Source organism: Python bivittatus, unplaced genomic scaffold, assembly GCF_059951505.1.
Source record: "Python bivittatus isolate LINGU-HERP-01145 unplaced genomic scaffold, Pbiv_v1 ctg000790_np1212, whole genome shotgun sequence".
NCBI classification, from domain to species: Eukaryota; Metazoa; Chordata; class Lepidosauria; order Squamata; family Pythonidae; genus Python; species Python bivittatus.
Genome location: NW_028277110.1, coordinates 2,692,325 through 2,712,237, shown reverse-complemented (window position 1 = coordinate 2,712,237; position 19,913 = coordinate 2,692,325). Strand labels below are relative to the sequence as shown.

The following is a 19,913-nucleotide window of genomic DNA, read 5'->3' as shown; positions in this document are numbered from 1 at the left end:
AAGCTACGTGCAGCAGCATAACATTCTTCACATTGTGGTTTTATAAAACTAGGATTCCTGGCTTAAAGTGATGCGCAAATGTAATGTATTAGATGATTACGTTCTCTTCCACCTTTGACAATTTTATTTTTATTTGAGGACTTTTTTAATTCCTGTAACTCAGAATGTGGTCCTTTTATGTGAACAGCTCGGATTCACTAAGGAGAAATTTGCTTTGACACTGTGGAGTTGGAACAAATTTGGTCTTCTCTGTTATGGATCCCAACTGTATTGTACCTGGAGCGGTGAGCAAAAAACCTTGGGTGATTTATTTTCACCTCCACCTACAAAGAGATCTAAATTAAGGAGCATCGGTGATCTATTGGAATGATTTCCAGCGTGAGATGAGACTGTTTATCTTTACTTTGATACTATTAGTGTTAATTGTCTTTTTTTTTTTTTAATGACTCAGAGCGGCAGGATTGGAGAGTCATGCTTTGATTTTCCAAGTCTGGTTTCTCTGGTCAAGTTTGCAAACTTCTGCAGTTAAAAACAATTGTTATGCTTTATAAACTGATCTATCTTAGCCATCTTTTTAAAGATGCTTCTGTTTTTGGGGAGATTCTGTCTCAAGGTTTATACTGACTCCAGTTGATTGCAACCTCCACAACTTCAGGGTTTCTCCATCCTAGATTTCCAGAGCCATGACTGAACATAGCTTCAGTTTGCAAAACTGGAAGAGCTTCATGTCCTTGTTCACTGTCAGAAACGAGGAGCTGGGGAAAGTCTAAATTTTGCACATAAGTACCATGTGAATAAGAGAATGAATTCACTGCCTCCCTATCCCACATTCCATGAGCTCTTCTCCCTCTGGCTTAGAAGCACTGATATTCATTTCATTCATTCATTCATTCTCCACCTTCCTGTTCAATTTGAAATTGAAATGGTTCAAGTGACCAAACTGGGACTGATGCTTGATAGATGGGGGGGTCTAGTCCCCTTTAGCAGCAGTTCAAAAGAGGCGAAGGGGAATTCCAAATTGGATTCATATTCGGAATAGGCAGGGCTTTTGAATTTCCTTAAGGCTCCTTTCGCTTTTCCCTGGTTTCACCAACGCCAGTTTGGGGAATATTTGCCTCGGGAACATACAGAAATTTGTTTTAAATTTTAGCTTCTGGCTGTCCTTTCCATTCCATGTTCACGTGGAGTGGATGGAATTTCTTTTTGCATAGAGTCTGTACCGATGATCACATTAGGTCTCGTGGGCAGTGTTTGCAAGCCAATTGGAAATAATGGCAGATGCTCTATTCCAGGGTGGGAGCTTCTAATGGCACTCCCAATTTTTTTAATGTTTTGGATGTCGTGCTTTCAGATTCAGGCCAATACACCGACATTTTGTATTTTCCCACAGGGGAGGTATGTCTCAGACTCCATGCCTTCTATTCTCTCTCCTCTTCTGTAGCTTCTTATGTTAGCCTTTGTAACTAAGGAATAAAAAGGCAATTCTAGAATTAGGTGATTTTGCTAGTGCTGTTTAAAGGGAGAAGATAGTCCAGAATGTGCAACTATCTAGAGCGGTGTTTCTCAACCTTGGCAACTTTAAGATGGGTGGACATCAACTCCCAGAATTGCATAGAGTCCGTACCGATGATCACATTAGGTCTCGTGGGCAATGTTTGCAAGCCAATATGAATTCTGGGAGTTGAAGTCCACCCATCTTATAGTTGCCAAGGTTGAGAAACACCGCTCTAGAGCATTTCAACTGATTCATGAAGCTTAGTTTACAAAGCGATGCAAAACCAAGTTTTCTAAGATTAGCCAGCCCTGATTTTTTAAAACATTTATTTTTAGCAGCCCTAATAGCAGCATTTCTGAATAAGGTGCAATTCAGCCATTGTTAACTGTCCACATCTGCTCTGATTATCTTGAAGGGGTGAGAAGGTAGTCTGTAACTCAGTGTCTTTAATGTGAAATTGTTTCTTCTTGGTGGGTAAGACATTCCCTTTTTACTGTACTGCACAAAAGCGTAATGACACGCGAGGGGGAGAGGAAGAGCAAAACCAAAAATCTGTGTTTCTGAAATACCTTGAAGAATGTATTGCAGTTTGCACCCAAATAAAATGTACTTTAGCTGAGGATGTATGGTTTGAGATGGAATGTGTAAAGTATAGCAATCTGGATCATGAAAAAAATGCCTTATGTTTTGCAGCTTCTTCAAGAACTTACTGAACTTGGAAGCAGTTTACCACATCATTTCACAACAGGTTGACCAATTATTTTTCACATCTTGTTGAGCAGTCGTTCTTAAGGTCTTAAATTCTTGCTATCTTTCTTAGAATTGCTGTTTGATTGGATGAGTACCTCTGTCCCGTGAGCAGTCAGCCAGGTCCTGCACCCCTGCTCATCAGTTAATAAATGCCTGACCATAATTTTCGTAGTGACACCTTCAGAGGTAGAGGAGGCAGCAAGCATTTCTTCACCAACTCACCTTCCACCCTGTGCAGGCCTACTGCCTTCTTTCTTTACGTTAAAACTTATTTGGAAGAAGCAGGTGTGAGTGGAGAAGACTTCACAATGGAGCTTGCTTGATGCCTTCCATATTGGTGGGGTCCTTGGGAAATTTTAGTTGGGGGCATCTCAACTGCCTTTTTCTGAGATCCAAGTGAATGCTTTTAGTGGAGAGTGCTAAGCTCTAGTAGACATTCTGCGAAATGATCTCTCTGTCATTACCTGATGAGCTTGACTAGGAAAAAAAAGGGAGGCAAAGACACTGGTTCCAGGTAGTCCTCGGGTTACGACCCTAATTGGGACTGGAATTTCTGTCACTAAGCAAAGTGGTCATTAGGCGAAACATCATATGACCGCATCACTTAGCAACAGCAGTTCCAGTAGTCCCAGTTGTAGCTGTTAGGCCAGGACTTCACACTTCTCCTGCCCTGCCACACTCACCTCCGCTTCACCTCCCCCCACCCACCTGTCTCCCCCCCATCTCTGCCCTGCACTCCCCCCTGCACTCCGCTGCCCCCACCTGACCTTTGCCGACTTCTTCCTCCCACTGCTGACAAGGCGCGCCCGGCCTGGCCCTTTGTGAGGCAGCTGCTGGCCGAAGGAGGCCTTCCCAACACCAGCAGCCAGCAGCTGCCTCAGCCAGGTGCACCTCGTCAGCAGCAGGAGGAAGAAAGGTCAGGTGGGGCAGTCGGGGGGGCAGGATGGCAGGGTGGTGGAGGGCGAGGGGTAGAGATGGGGGAGATAGTTGGGTGGGGGGAGTTGAAGTGCACCCTGCGGTTGTAAATGTAGGCAGGCTGCCAAGCACCCATGACCTCAGGGGTGCTGCAGTGGCCGGAATTTCGAGGACCGGGCGTAAGTACCATTTGTTCAGCACTGTCGTAACATTGACTGGTCACTGAACAAGCGGTCATTAAGCAAGGAATACCTGTATATGGAAGGAAGGAATCGTGCCAGTAAATAAGTTCTGAAATAGGCCTAGCAATTTAAAATGAAGTTGGGCAGTGTACAAATTTAATAATAATAATAATAATAATAATAATAATACCACCACCACCACCACCACCACTGCTGACATGTATGGCTCAGATCTCTCTCCTGTGCTTGGATGGAACCTTCTTGTTAGGTATGGGTCATCAGGGAAGTATATTTTTTCAACAGCTAAAAGCTAAGAAGCATAATTGGTGGCAATTGAACTTTATTTATTGAAAGGCAGAGTTTAAAGTGCCAGAGCCCATGATTCTTGGTCTAAAACAGTAGAAATATAGTGTTCACCCTACAGCTTTGCTGCTCCATTCCCATGAGAAACACTGAAAGAGAAGCATAATAGGAGCCCCCCACTATTGATAATGTGCATACATTTGTACTGTTAAAGTAACGGCATGCATTTTGAGATAATTGTGTCTCTGTGTATTACAGTGCTTCTGACATTTAAAGTAAACAGCGATCAACAGTTTTTTTAAGATTCTTGTTTTAAGAGAAGTATCTGTGTTCAGAAATGAGTTCAGACGGAGGGTTTCCTCCTTATGTGCATAACGGTTTGATTCTCAGTAATAATTTTTCCAAGCTACAGAGTGTTCTGTTTTATTTATGTGCTTGATCACAATGAATCTGTATGCTGTGAAAGTCATTCCGTCTTGTCATTCTGTAACACCATCAATGCCTTTCATGCTTTATAGAGTATAGAACAGAACCCTTCCCCTGAGAGTTTACAGTCTAAAATTCAAGCAAAGGGGGAAATGAAATAGGAAATTGAAGAGCTGGAGAAGTTCGGGGATGGGGGTGGTGGTACTGAGATGATAGAAGCCAGCATATCTGGTTTTAATAATTCCAGACAGCTGCTGTTGATTGCAGGGTTTCTTTCAAATGCTCCCTGCAATTTGTCTTTTCACAATTAAGGGAAAGGACCACACAGTGACATGAGAAGTGAGCCTGGTGGTCCGAGTAAGAAGTACAACCCTTGCTAGAGAGTTTCAGACTATGGGAGCTTGGAAGGGAAGGGAAGTCTGCCAATTTGTGTGAGACGAAACCATCTCCTTGCTTGCCACAGTGGTGAACAGCCTCAGAAACATGTCTTCCCTTCTTCATTGTCTGTGGAAGTTACGACTGCAAAACTGGAGCTCCTGGGAAGTAGCTTAACATGAGATTTAAATGGGATCGAATGCAGTCATAGAGAATAAATCAGAGGGTTTGCTCTGTGATTATGGAATGTTGCATTGTTGGAGTTCTCCACACTTGGTTTTGGAGTAGCAGATGTTTTATTACCCTAGGAGGTAACATCTGTGGATGAGTTTTGGAGAAGGGTTATAGAATTTCATACTCAGGGGCAGAGTATCAGTTGTGGGGAAACAGTTGTAGGAAAAGGCTCTCGCCATGCCGTGATATCCTGCCTTTGGCCGTCCAAATACAGGACACAGACCAGATGAACCCTTTTGTCAGGCCTAGCCCAAGGAACTCCAAGATACAATGCAAAATCAGTTCAGCTATGTTTATTAGCTACAACCTCTAGCAAGAATCTCCCCAGACTGAAACCCCAGCTCCCAAGTCAGCCAGCCACAACAGTGTGAATTCCTCAGGGAGGTGCCAGCTTCATCCTCTTGCAGTTCCCACGCTCTTGCGGCGAGCTAAGAAAATGCTTATCTCCCTGAGCCCGGCCTTCATAATTCCATTCCATCACACCTTTGTTTGATCCAACCTTTCTTCTCTCCCTTCTCTCCTTTGTCTTAATATAGGTATAACAGTAATCCCAGATAGGTGTCTTCCAAGATTTGAGGAGAGACTTTAAGCTAAGTGCTCAACCATGGGATGTGAAGCAGTGATTTTAATAAAATGGGGAGTGATGGAGAAGTAGGCCCGTGATTGGCAAACTACTACATAGCTAGCCTTTGAAATAGTAGTTACTGTTGCCAGGGTTTGGAAGAGTATTTTTTTTTTCTCCCACACAGGAAAATTTTTAATAATTTCAATATAATTTCTGTTGAGTTCCAATCGAAAGCCTCTCTGTATTTGGAGCATTGATTATTATGTCAAAACAAATCAGATTTATGCATTTCCTGTCAGTCCTATGCATTGCACATTGCATTAGAACGTCTCCATTTGGAAAGGAGGCATAGAAAAGGAGGCACTTAAGCAAAGTAATAGCAGCAACTCCTTGCCAGCCAGTAGCACTATGGGGGTTTAGATCCAGTCGCCAATAACACAGTTGCTCTCTGTATTATTAACTCCGTCCTTTGTTTTTCTGCCACTGATCTCCCCTTGTCGACAGAAAGATCCATTTGATTCACCAAGGAGGGAGGCAGGTCTATTTTTCCTCATTCTGACATCTTCTGTTAGTGAGCAGGAAGTGTTGATCTGTGAAGCCACCAGAAGCGTAGATGATGAATTTATAAGAATACAGTGAATTATTAGGAAGCGGGGTTAGCCAGATATCTTCTAATTTAAGAAAATAGATTTTTCCTATTTCTTCTTTTTCTTGCTTTAAATATTGAAGCCTTTTTCATTCTCTTCGGGGTGAAACAATACTGAAATCCATTTCAGAAACCATATCCTCATAGAGCTGTAAGAGATGTCTTGGGATTTGAAGTGCCTGTATGTGTTAACCCAGCAGGACTTTCCTTTCACTCAAGGAGTTTTTATTTAGAGACATAAATAGGTTCAAGACACTATGTGTAGAAATCAGTGGGGAACTTCTATGATATCAAGTCCTTAATCTTTGTGAATCTAGCCAATGCAGCAGGATGAAGAGTTGAAATAATACAAAGAATATGAAATAGGTATATGTTAAAGGACATAAAAGCGAAATACAGGTAGTCCTCGTTCAACTACCACAATTGGAATTGCCAACTCTGTCACTAAGCGAAGTGGTTGCTAAGTGAGAAATCACGTGACCATGACTGTGCTTTCCTTTTCCCCACTCCCTCACCCTTTGGAATGCTCATCCCAGCGCTAGGATAATTAGCAAGAAGGGAATTAATGTTTGTATTTATATTCAGTGGAGAGAAGGGGATTACAAGAGAGTAAGCAGACACACAATGGGGAATACACTGGGCTGTTTGCATAGCGCACTTGTGACTACCAGTGCATTGCTTTAAATGTGTATTCCCCATTGTGTGCCTGCTTACTCTCTTGTAATCCCTTTGTCAGGGACAAAATAACATGTAGTGACTGTAATGGTGGTCACATAACTGAGGGACAGCACCGTCGTAACTTTGAATGGTCACTGATCAAGGCAGTCAGTAAGTGAGGACTACATGCAAATAAATAATACATAAATGTCCATCTTCTGGCAGGAGGCCACATTCCATCTCATCAAGTCTCCCTGTCAACAAGAATTAGCTGTTCTCCTTCCTCTGTTATATTCATTCATTCATTCATTCATTCATTCATTCAATTTATATTGCCACCCATCTCACAAATGTCACTCTGGGCAGTTTGCAGTTAAAACACACACAAAAATGCAAAAAATAAACCAAAATCATACAACAAAAACCATTGAAACACATTAAAAACAATGAAAACTATTAGAACCATCATCTGCAAAAGTGCAATCCAGTTTACCCATTTAGTAGGCTCTACATCACCACTGCCACATCCCCAGGCAAGATGGCAAAACCAAGTCTTCAGGCCTGTGCCAAAGGCCAGAAGGGTAGGGACCAGTCTAAATTTTGGGGGAATGATGTTCCGAAGGGTGGGCACCATGGCAGAAAAGGCTCTCTTCCTGGGTCCCATCAAATGACATTCCTGACTAGATGGGACCCATAACATGCCTCTCCTGCTGGATCTAGTGGGATGAGTTGATGTAACTGGAGAGGGGAGGTCCCTGAAATATCCCAGTTCCATGCCATATTTATGCCTGCAGAGAGCCTTTTGATCCACCAGGCATCGAAAAGATGGTCTCAGCTGTCTCTATTGTGTCTGTTGAGCTAAACTCAAGTCATTCTCAGGGTTCCTTTATGGCTTTGGGAGGGTCTAAGCACCTTTGCCTTCCAGGGCCCCTCCCTCCATGAAATCAATGGTATTAAAAATTATATTGCGATTGATTTTCAATGTTTCCTTATTTTTTTTCAGAGAAATAGGGAATAGTAAATAATATATGTAGTATTTTGTAATAATAACATGTTCTTGCTGATTAATTAGGATGTGTGTCACAGACCATCAAAGTTTCTAAATGTTAGTATTCACACTACGCCTACAGGTTACAAATAAGACCCTTGCTTGGTTGTTCAAATTTTGTGCATCTCTTGTCTGCTTTTTATTAAAAGACTTGAAAATAGATAAATATTTATTAAAAGGCATGAAAATAAATAACTTAATGTTCATTCGTTCTGATTAAAAAAAAATTGTGTGTCCCGGGCACTGTGCCTCTTATACCCCATGGGTAAGTCAGTCCTGGTCATGGTATATAATTCTGTTTCCCCACATATATTTGAACTCTTAATGTAATTCCTGGTGAAATTGTTAACAGAGACAAAGAAAGTGGAAGATAGGCTGGCTTGCAGCCTGCATCCTCTGGTGCATGCTGCAAATTTTTTTCCCCCTCTCCTCCCACCTTGTTACAGTTGATGGTTTGTCATACTTGTGTGCGTACATGCATGTGCGTGTGTGTATATATGTAATGTTTTTGTTTTCAGGCAAAGCAGCATGCATCCTTTCCTTTGCACTCTAGGCTCTGACCACCCTGTTCAGGAAACATAGCTGGGCCTCCTGCTCACTGTTTCCATTCGCATGAAAAGAATTTGGGGAGGCAGTTTGTTTTTCGAGCAAATAGTAAAGGAGTGTGTACAAGCAACCAGGCTTCTGGCATTTTTCCATTAAAATACTATAGCAAAAATAACACATTCGGCCCGCATATTTCAAATGCAGCTCCTGTTCCGTACATACATCCTTTGGCCTTGGGGATGCTGCTCTGTAACTCAGACTTCCAAAACCTTTTCCTGGAAAGCTGTACCCCAATGTCATCCTCTCTGCTGGGAGGCCTTTTTTGGTGTCTGTACCCCTCTAATCTCATCTCTGAAAAATGTTTTGTGTATTAGTTTGGAAAAGGAAAATAAATCCAGAAGTAGGTTTGGCAAGTTTGTTTATTAAAAAAGCATTTGTCATAGACTTGTCATAGGCTGGGCATCAATTGAATTCTCCATGCGCAGTGAAAAGTCACAGTTAAGAAAAGTCACAATGCACCTCTCTCCAAGGAAGCAAACTTATAATTAATTACAGCTCAGTATCTACCCATCTCGATATTAATGATTTTACACTTGCACCATTTAAATGTTATGATAGATATTAAAATTCTTGGCTGCTCTTCTCTGTAGATCTCTTTTTTCATACCGATCTGCAATCTACAAGAGTTGTAGCTATGCTCCTTAATTGTGCTCCCAGAGAACATGGCAAAAAGCTTTAAAGTATAAGAAGAATCACTTATGAATCCTAAATAACAGGAAGCAGGTTGGGTTTCCATAGAATGAACACTCTTGTCGCTTTGCATGAGGTTAAGAATTTCCTTGGACTTTGTGAATCGGGGCATCAGAACATTGCTTTTTGAGATCTTTCTGGTGCTTCAGTAGCAGGACCCTAAAGATCTAGTATCTGGCTGCCACAGTCAATTGGAGATAGAAATAGTAAGGTATGAGAGATATAATAAGTATATATAGTAAGGCATATTTAGGGAGAGGGTGTTGCCTATTGATTTGATTCTCTTGAGGCACGCTGCAGCAATATATTCCAGATTTTCAACATCTCGTATTAGAAGCCACAGCACATTGCTCTTTCACTCTTCGAAAAGAGCCTTTTTGAAGAGATTCTGTAGTGATGTCTAACATCAGTCCAGTTGGCCTTCCATGAGGTTGATTAAAGCCATTTTCTTTTATGGTGCCTTCCAGGTGTACTCAGGCTTGCTAAGAATTCTCAAAGTTGAAGCCCCGCACATATGAAGGGCATCAGGTTAGAGAGATCTGGTGTGGAAGACCTGAAGTCCTGCTAGCTTTCACACACTTTAATTAATTGATGCTGGGCATTCACTGTCTAGAGCAGTGTTTCCCAACCTTGACAGCTTGTGTGATCTTCAAGTCCCAGAATTCCCCAGTCAGATGCTTGAAGCTGAAGTCCACACATCTGGAGTTGATGTCCACTCATCTGGAAGTTGCCACAGTTGGGAAACACTGTTCTAAAGTAATGGACTCAGAGGTAGAAGCACACACAGGAAGAATACATAATAGTGGGATTATGATAACATTTGACAGTGAATAGTCTGTGGAAATCTTGATAGGATCTAATATTTAGTTAACCACTCCACACAGTGAATTAAGTAGGAGAGATTGAGAGGGAAGTGTGTGAAGACAGTAAAAGTTAAAGTGATGAGGAGATTGCAGGATGTGGGACCCGGGAAATGGATAGAAGGAACTAAGAGTTCAGTAGCATTTATGAGTACAGAAACACAGATTTGACCATTTGGTAAGTATTATAGATTAGAGTGTGGAAAGCCATAAACCAAGTTGTTGTGGGAGAGGAATTTCAGTTTGCTGATGATTCTAAAAATCTCATGCAAGTGTTAGAAAGGGGCTTTGGTGCTTGAGGACACATTTTGCCATCAGAAAGCTCCAGTTTCGATTCCTGATATCTCCAGTTCAAAAGTTGCTCAACTTGCCCAGCTGAAACTTAGAGAGCCGTGGCCAGGTGCAACTCAGTACTCAGGCTAGGTGGATAAACAGCCTGACCTCATAAAAATTAACTTTATATATCATACAGATTAGGCACATAAGGGGTTCTCTTGCTGCTCAGTGGCTCTCACTGAATTCTCTGTGGGAAGTATGAAAGAGCAAAGTTGGTTTCTCACCCAAAGTCAAATCATCTTCAAGTCAAGCTTAACTCATGAAGACCTCACAGGCTCATCTCTGCAATTTTATTGGGAACAGTACAAAAGTGTTTTGCCATTGTCTGCTTCTGGGGTATTATTTTGACTTCCCTGTCTACCCTTGGTGGTTTCTAATCCAAGGACTAACCAGGTTTGACCCTGCTTAACTTTCTAATGTTTGGGCTACCAGAGACAGCTGTCCTCCACCAGTATTAATATGGTGGAAGGGAGTGTCCTCCAAAGCATACCCTTTTTTGGTATTAATGACTAGCTGTCAGATCCATTTATTTTGATCAATAACTGGGTTAGTTATTCCTGTGGGGAGGATTGAAGTACTGCCCTCAGTGAATAGCTTCAATTCAGAACTGAATTTCTATGTCCCTGCATCTCAAAATAAACTCTAGTATAGCCCTTCAGGAATAATGGCTGTTTATGCCAATCAAGCCAGTTGCTCTTGTGAATACTCTTTAATACATGACTATCCCAGCTGACAATTGCAAATGAAAAAATAGGCGTATGGACCCAAATGAGGCTTTGGATCATAATAACTGATACAGTCCGATCCCCAGAGAATATTTTCAAATGGAAAATGTATAATTTTGTCCAGTCCAGTGTCTCATTTTGGCATGGCACAATATCCCTGCTCCAGTGATAGGGCATATCTGTAGACATGAATAAATAAATACTCCAAAATAAACTGAACACAACCCCCATTTCTATATCAACAATTTTAGGAAAATGTTCTTCACAAGAAGAACTAGAGTTATACACTACTAATTGTGACAGCTCCACTTTAAGCCACTGGAACTGAATAAATACAGGAATGTATTGACGTGCTGGAAGTCATTACTTGCTGGAAACAAAAGTTGGGTATGAAGTCAGGAATACTGTTAATTCCTACAGAGAGTAAAACAAAAGCTTAATTCTTTTGGAGTTCATGGGCATTTTATTAGAAAGTGTTCAACATTCCTTCTTAAAGTGGACAGATAATGAGTCTAGCTCCTATGCGCATCAGTCATTGTGCTGGCATTCTGGCTGCATAATGTTTAATTTCAGGATGTTTGTATGTTGGGTTGCAGACTGTTGATGCGATGTAAGCCATACCGCATCCAATAGGTATGTACAAAGGCCCTGAATATTGTGGCTTGAATCTCTCTTGTCAGGCTGCTTTAAAGAACAGAAGTGTTTTTATAGAAATCTGGAATATCCAAGTCAGGTCTGCAGTGATTTCTGATATTTGATTTAATAATGGTAAGTTTTTAAAAGTCTGTCACTGATGGTTTATTTAATGTCCTTAGTTTCAACCAAGGTTGACTTCCAGAACAATATAGCATATTAGGGATAGCAAGAAGGGGATGTAAATAGCAATATAATAATCATTGTTTTGGCTAAGGTTGATGCATTGGAAAAGCCACCAAGTTGGGAAAGGTTGATGTCGGTTTCGGAGTGTCCCTCCTGTGAGAAGGAATCAAAAAGAAGGAGTCAAAAAGAGGCTTGCTGATGTCATATATGCCAACCATGTAAGCATTCCTTCCATTATCCCGTTGCTTCATCTGGCACCTAGTGGTTGGATTAACATAGTGGTGATGTTTCTTCACGGGCATTGTGTAGAGTCCTAAGTCAGAAGGGATCATGTCAGTCCTATGGGTCTAGCCCTCCTGTTCAGCGCAGGAATCCAAATTAAAACAATGACAGATGGCTCCCTAAGCTGTTTGAGCACGTCCACTGTTTCTAGTTTAATGGTTTCATTGCCAACCTGCTCTAATTGTTAGAAAGTTTTTTTTTCTTTCTTATTTTGAGTTGGAATCTGCCTTCCTGAATCTTAAAGTGTAGTGCCCATAACTGGACAGAGCACTCAAAATAAAGTCTGACCACTGCAAAGTAAAGGGAAAGGACCTGCAGCATTTTTAGAATTGGCAGCTGGGACAAGCAGTGTTCTGTCTTCCAGTTCTGATTTTGTTGCTCATTTCCAAAACCTTCCTCTGAATTGCTTTTCTGCAACCCAGACAACAAGGAGACAGAAATAATGGTTTCTTGGACATTTATTTTCTGGTTGGATATCTGGTGGTCTTCCAGATGATCTCAGACTACCATTCTCCCTCCTCCCAGTTGTTGTTAGTGGGCTTCTACTCCATTTCAAAGCCACCGTGCGGTTTGGTTGGTTCCACTCTCACCTGTTGTGCAAACCTAACCATTGTGGTTTGAGTTGTAAATTATGGCATAATATTTTGTGCGAAGCCAGCCAGTTTTGGCTTATACACAATCATGTCTTGGCCCAGTGTGTGAAACCACTCCATAACTGTCCTATCTAATGTCAGCCTCTGCCTCCCTGTCTCTCCCACCCGCCCCTATTTTTCTCAAATGTTTTAAAACTAGTGCTTGTGATACTAATATTAGAGATACCCTGGTTGTTGGAAGACCAAGCGAGGGGAAAGTATGGAATGGTCTCTTGTCTTGCCACCTCCGTGAAGCCAGCATCCACAACTACCACCTGCCCCACCAGATCCACTTCTGCATTTGTAATTGTACTACTTTGCAGTAACGATGCCAAGGCTGGGTCTGCTTAACTGGATGCCAGCATTTATTGCAGCCTCAAGAGGTTCCAGAGCGGCCCCTCCTCTTCCTCCAAACCTTTGAAATCCAGATGAAGGCAGTGTGGTTTTCTGCTGTTGTAAGGGCTGTAAGCTTTCAGTTAGGTCTGAAACCTTAATAGAACCTTTGAAATCCCCCCTCCCTTAAAATACAGGGTGAGTTTCCTGGAGATTGGCAGCTATGTAGACGTGGTTCCTGGTTCCTTCTGCTCCCTGTTTCATAGAACTGGGTACCAGATTGGCTTGCTAGAAAGGCAAAGAATCTCCTCTTCTTTTTGTCTGGGACCACCAGACCTGGGGTGCAACGCTCCAGATGAGCACTGTGGGGCAGCAGAGAGTTTCTTCTCTCTCTCTGCTGCCATCTCGTGGTCCTTTGGACTTTCACAGCCCTGGTCTGGTAGCTCCTATTTATGATCCTTCCTTTCCACTGCTAAAAAGGGTGCCAGGATTCCATGGCAGCGTGTTCAAAACAAACACAGCTTCTTGTCTGGAACTCTGGGGAAATGATGCGGACTTTAATGAACACACAGGAAACGAGTCAGTGCCTTCAAAACTTCCAGAGAGTTTAAAAAAAAAGTGATTTAGGACAAGGGACTTCCCTCCCTTTCACCAACACACCACTGGAAATCTTCATCCAGAGGAAGGCTACTTTATTATCCATTCCAAAACTTTTTTCTCCCCCTTTCTTTCATGGTTTTAACTTCTGTCCAAACTGGCATTGTTATGTCTGTGAAATACGTGTCCGTGCAGTATACAGTACCATATACAGGAAATTTGGACACTTTTTTCAAAATGTTGTTTCTGCCTCTCAGCTCTGCAGCAAAGCTCAGGATGTGACACAGCGTGTGAGTCTGGCACTAGGGCAGCCTGTCTTCTGTAGAGGTTGTCTGTCTAAACGAAGAACACCACAATACAGTCGATGCTGGGGTTTCGGTGGCATTTTTAATCCAGCCCCTCCACCATCACCCCGTTGGGTGTCAAGCTTTGGGAAAGAGGCTGTCAAACCACAAGGACTCTCCACATTTGCGCACAGACGCGCACAGACGGGTAACTGGACATCGTGCTGTTCTCTGGTGTGTGCCAATTCCTGCTCTGAGATAAAGCTGCTGGTTTGGCTGCCCTTCGGAGACAACTGAATTATGATGATTGCTGCTGGCGTTGCGCTAGGGAAATATTGATGGCCTAACAAGAATTCCTTCACTGCCTATTATCGGCCTCGGCCAGCTAAGACCACGGAAAAGTCAATAGATGTTAGCACGGCTCTGTGCTGCAGCTCTCTAAATTAAAGGCTGTCTTCGTCATCATTGCTGGTGTCAAAACTGGGAGAATAGATGAGGTTTTCCGGAATGGCCAGTTGTGGCTGCTTGAGACTCAGAGACGAGCCGATCTCGGGCTTTTTGCTGAAAATGGATGAAAACGAACGGGTGATTTCTGGATTTCCTGGTTAATAAGGGTTGAATATGGGGAGAAGGGAATCACGTTATGTAATTTAAAAGGGGGAAATGGTTTTAAATATGTTTATAACGGCTGTAAATAAGATTGGAAGTCGCTTTAAGTATTTTTGTTTTGTTTTTATTTCTCTTTGCTTTCTGTTGTTTTCGACCCTTTTTTCTTTTTCTTCCTTTCTTTTTTTCTATGTTGTTTCCTGTTTATCTTTTGTAAAAAAAACAACTTCCTTAATAAAAAATTATTTAAAAAAAGAAACAAGCCAATCTTTTGGCCCATACTAAGATGCTGCCATCTCTGTGTCACTTAGAAATCCAAAGACTTGTCCTCGTAATGTTGGATTTGCAGCACCTTTGACTGATTTTGGGAAGCTACAGTAGGATTGGACCCAGTTAGTCCTTAGACGAGACATTCCCAGGAAATACCCAGCTGGACTGGGCAGTCACAATCGCATCCTGGAAGAAGGCAGTGGGAAAACCCTTCCATGTTGCAGTCAAGAAAATGACATGGATGTATCTGTGTATTCATTGGGAGTAAAGTCTGGCTCAAGGGAGTTTTATTTGTGAGCTAGTCTTCCCCATTTTGGCTGGGCAGAGCCTAGCAGACCTTGCTAATCTACAGAAGCTGAGCAGGGCTGGGAACCCCAGAGCTATAGGCTGGCCTAGGAAGTCAAGCACATAAAAGTCCTAGAAAGTGGCAGTGACCACCCATTTTCATGTGGTTGCCAAGAGAACCCCTCTAGGTAAATGTCCATGAAGATATCAGGAATCTAGTTTGGCTTGAGGGAGACTTTACATTTAAGCCAGTCTTCTCTGAACTTGTTGCAGGAAAGGACCAGGGTAAGGGAAACATCCTGAAGTCCAGAAAGGCCTTTACTCCTGGTTGGAACTCAGAAGCAGTGGAGCAAGCTGAGGAAGAGCCAGAGAGCCTGGGAGATTCCTTCTTACCCAGAAGGTCCCCAACATTTCATTGGAAGGGCTTTGGCCAGCCGCTCTGCTCCTTTGTTGACCCAAAGAACTCAGATACTGAATTAATTTCCCTTGGCTCCAAGTTCCAGGTAAGGTCAGGATGGATGGGAGGCCCCCAGAAGCTTCCTGTGATGCTTGCTAAGCATCAAGAGCCACCTGACTTGAGAAAAAGCCAGGGGATAGTCTCTTAAGGCAGCTGTTTTGTGATGGCACCCATCATACGTTTTCAAAACTCCAAACATTCCCGGGCCAAAAAAGCTGCTTACTCCTGGTGTAAACCCTGGCTCATTTTGAGTTTCTGTTGCTGGCAGCATCAGTCCCTTTCTCAGGGAAGCCAGGCACTCTGATCACTGATACATCTATGTGTAAAGAAAGGGTTGCAGGTAGGGAGACCAAGCTGAGCTGCCTTCGGTTTAAAATTAACATCTCAGACTCGGAGTGGCTCCTAACACGTTCTCGAGAGACACCATCGGTTGAAAAACTTAGGCAGGGCTAGAACCAGGTTTGAGGGCTCAGTCACCTGCTTTGTCTTTGACCACTTTTTGAGAGTTGCTCAGTATTTGGCGATATTCATTTCCTCTCAGAGGGAACTGCAAATGGATTGTTGTTAAACCTGAAAATGAAACTGGCGTTAAACATAATGTGTCTTTTGGGAAGAGGATTTCAACTGCTCACCATTAACTATTTCAAGCAGTGTATTTTTCAAAGCTTATGTTATAAAAGGGAACGGGTGTGGAGTAGCAACCAAAAAACATCCCAACCCAGCAGAGCTGGGAAGTCCAGACGCGTGACTTCTATTCTTGGTCCTGTCACAGAATCACAGCCGTCCTTTCATGCTAATGCCATGTTGGACATTCCCTGTTTGGCAGTTAAAAGCAAAACAAGGGAGTCGCTCCGTCCCATCGTTATTCAACCGGTGTCAAAATATTTAAACTCAGTATTCCAGCTACAGAAATCTTGATTATCGGACAGGATTTGGTTGGAATACTTGATCGCTTAAATTTCCACACAGGAAATCAACGTTCAAAAGAAAAAAGCAAACTTTTCTTTTTTTTAATTTGGGCATGGGCAGACATGTGTTCTAGCAAGCAGTGCCCTTGAAAACGGGTTTGTCCTTCTCCTTTCCCAAGAGAATCCAGCACTTTAACTTGCCCAAGCCAGTGCTGTTGATGTGGACCTCAACAGTTGTTTTTAAAGGTTTGTAATACGTTTTTGGCAAAGGTGTGCAAAGTTTCAGATGGTGCTTTTCTCCTGCACTTTTAATGTTTACATTTTCAAAAGAATTAAAATAACCCTGTTTTAATCATTCAGGATATTGGGATTAATTAGTTGTATCTATCAGCTCAATATTACTGTCCCATTTAAAATTCTTAGCTAATTCACAATTGGGTGCGCATTACTACCACTACTAGTATTACTCCTATTTCTCCTCCCCCTGGATATAGCTTAGGGTAGTTTGCATTTCACGGCTTAGTACAGTGAGTAAACTGAGCCAGTTGCTGGTTGTTTGAAAGACTATAGCAAATCACTCGGCGTGCTGTGTGAGCTGAAATAGAAAGAATGGGTTCCTAAAACGCCACGGTGTCCAACTGCTTGTTGAGCCAAACTCCAGTCAGTTTTATTCTCAGAAGTCCCCAATTGATAGTATCCTAATTCATAGCAAAGCTGTTGTGACTGTATTGGCATCCCGTTGGGGGCAAGGAAGACATTTCATAAGCACAAATACTGGGCTGCTTATCTCTGTTACAAAATGGCCAGAGGTCCAAACCATAGTTTTTAGCCGTCTGTGTTTGGTTATCATGGATACTCATTAGGTAACTCACCACCACCCGCACCCCACCCTCTACCCTGCTGCCCGCTAATCCAAATTAGTTATTTGTGAAAGCTCCATTGCATTGCCAACACAACTCCTTTGTGATGTGCCATCTTTAGCTTCTTGGGGGTGTTTTTATGATTGTTGTTTAGGGTGTTGTTTTTTTAACTACATATCTAAAATTAAACACTGAAATGCAACATTGACTGCCTTTGGTTCTGTTATATTCAGAACACATTTTGGGGATAATTAACAAATGCCTCCCTCCTCTTGTTGCCAAAAGCTTCATTATGATTTATAAATAAATTCACTCTAATGTTATGAGCGCGTGTGTTGCTGAAATGTCTGCTGTTAACTATGAATCCATAAGGCGTGCTGTGACCTTACTGTGTCATGAAAGTGGAGTGATGTTCCTCTGCTCTTCTCATTATAAATCTATAGGTTTTATTTTTAAAAGGGAAATGGTTTAAACCTCTTGTAACCTTCTGTTCTGTTGATGGGAGGGTAGAATCTCTCTCACAGATGTGTCTATAGCTATATTCTTTGCATCTACCGATCACGAGAATTAGTTCTCCACTAAACCACAAAGAAGTTCCAAAAGAGGAAGAACACCAATGAGTTCTAGAGAACATCGTTAACGTTTTCCTCATTTTATGCTTACAGCGGTGCTCTGAACTGAGGTAGGCAGAGACCAGGATCTCCCAGTGAGTTTCAAATCTCATAAAATACACCATTTGCTGTGAAAAGGAGGTTTCTGGCTACTTACATCAAAAGTGCTGTCTAGTAGATTTGACAGACCATTCAGTTTTCACAATAGCCATGGTCATTTGTAAGGGATAGAAGGTTTTCTAGAAGCTACAATATGAGTGGTAGAAAAACATACCACTCATGGACCTCTCTTTGTATAACATTGTTGAATGCATCAAATAACTTGTGATCTGGAAAAAAAATCTCTTGACCATGAAGTAGGGGGAAAAAATGAGAGAGGAAAAAATACAGAATTAGTCTAAGCTTTTGTCTTCTAGTCAAAAGAGGTAGAAGCAACCTATTCCTTTTGGCTCCATCTGCAGGTAATAGAATGATAGGTTTGCAGGCTGAGGCATGCACAACGAAAGGTTAGTGACCTTCAGCCTTATTTGGGGATGGGGAGGAAGATGTTTATGTCTGAATAGAAAAGTTGAACCAAAAGAGAACATTTAAACGTTTTCATCAATTATATGACTCGTGGATCTGACCCTTTGAATGTCCCTTGGCTTTCTCTTTTCTTTTCTTTTCGGGAGGCTGCTGTAACAGGACATGGAGGCATTAGCCTGTTTATGAAGCATCAAATGAGCCTTCTAGTGAAACCATCATTTTCATTATTGATCTGTGGTTAGGTTCATTTGTATGATCCCTCCAGAAATTCACATGGATTCCTTTGTGAATGAGTGTGGCTGTGAGATCTCTGCACAATGCAGTAACAGTGGGACTTTGTGGAGGTTATTTGATATATTTAAGGCTGGTCACCTCAGAAATGCAAAGGTAGTCTACACTTTTAATAGTCCTAAATGAACAAAAATAATACTTGTAGTTGCCTTCCAGTGAAGAAGCAGAACATTGGGAGTTTTTAACCCACATTTTGACATCTCCAGTGTTTGCACTGAGATGGCTATCATGAAGTTTACAAGCTTTCCTGCTAGTGCAGGTGTAGCCGAAGGTCATTGAAGGTTGCAGCTGAAGTGCTTTCAGGTGAATTCAAAGCTGAAATGTTCCCACGGGAAATAAATAGGAAGCCTTTCTCTGCCTTTCCAGGGCTTGGATACTACTTAGAAGCCAGGGATTATTTCTTATTAAATTTGTATCCCTCTTTGTCCATGTAATAGTCTTGCTATAGCATGGCTTAGAGCAACAAAAAGTACTGGATAGAAAACAAAAATAAAAACAGTACAATTAAAATTAAAGGGGACATTAAAATCAGTATAATTGAAATCAGTAAATCATTAAAAGCTTGTTGGAAGAGATAGGGTTTTGTTGTTTTCCTGAATCCTGGGAGAAAAGCAGAGAGAGTCAGTCATATTTCCTTGGGAGAGCATTCCTAGCTACAAAAGAGAGGACCTTCTCTGAGGTCCCACAGAGATGACCTTCTGGGATCAGGGACATCTTCAGAAGGGCCTCCCTGGCTGATCTAGCAGATTTCATGGTAGGAGAGGTCATCTCACTTGGTACTGGTCTTAACATAGTTGGAGATTCCATGCCATCCTAGGTTTCCATGTCACATATATTGGTGCTTATTTGGTGGAATAGGCGAAGACACTCTCAAGTCAAGTTTGATTTGTGGTGACTAAATGGGCATCACTGTGTAGCTTTCAAGCAGCAGGACTGAAGTATTTTGTCATTTCCTTTTTTACATCTCAGAAGTGTGCAGCTCAGGTTTTCTGGTCCTGGCTGGGAGGGAATTGGGCAAAGCTGCTAAGATGCTTCCTTCTGATTTTTTTTTTTTTAACTAATTCTTGTTTCTTACTCAGGTAGCTTCCTTTTGCTTGAAGAGATTGAGAGAGCAGTCATCTCAGGCTTTGTTGATTGATTTTGTGGGGGAAAGATTCCAAAATGGTGATGAAGAACTGGCTTGGTTTGCAATTTTTCGGCAGCCTATCTTGAATTAAGAACGGTGTATTACTGGAAGTATGCTCAATGGTTTGGCAAATCATTTGCATATTATTTTCATGGCTGAGGTCATTCTGTTATTTATTTGACTCTTACAAGTCTACTGTTTTGCATAAAAATTA

The 19,913-nt window shown here is 41.9% G+C and overlaps 1 protein-coding gene across 5 annotated transcripts in view; it reads left to right on the top strand.

Annotated features, from left to right (window-relative positions):
- AMMECR1 (AMMECR nuclear protein 1) overlaps positions 1 to 19,913 on the top strand; it is an 87,174-nt gene that overhangs the window by 35,659 nt on the left and 31,602 nt on the right. The window contains exon 2 of one of the 5 annotated variants that reach the window (XM_025169083.2): positions 2,189 to 2,243. The exons of the other annotated variants lie outside the window; for them this stretch is intronic. The gene's annotated coding sequence lies outside the window, so the exon portion shown is untranslated. The remainder of the gene's footprint in view (positions 1 to 2,188; positions 2,244 to 19,913) is intronic. 5 annotated transcript variants of the gene reach the window in all.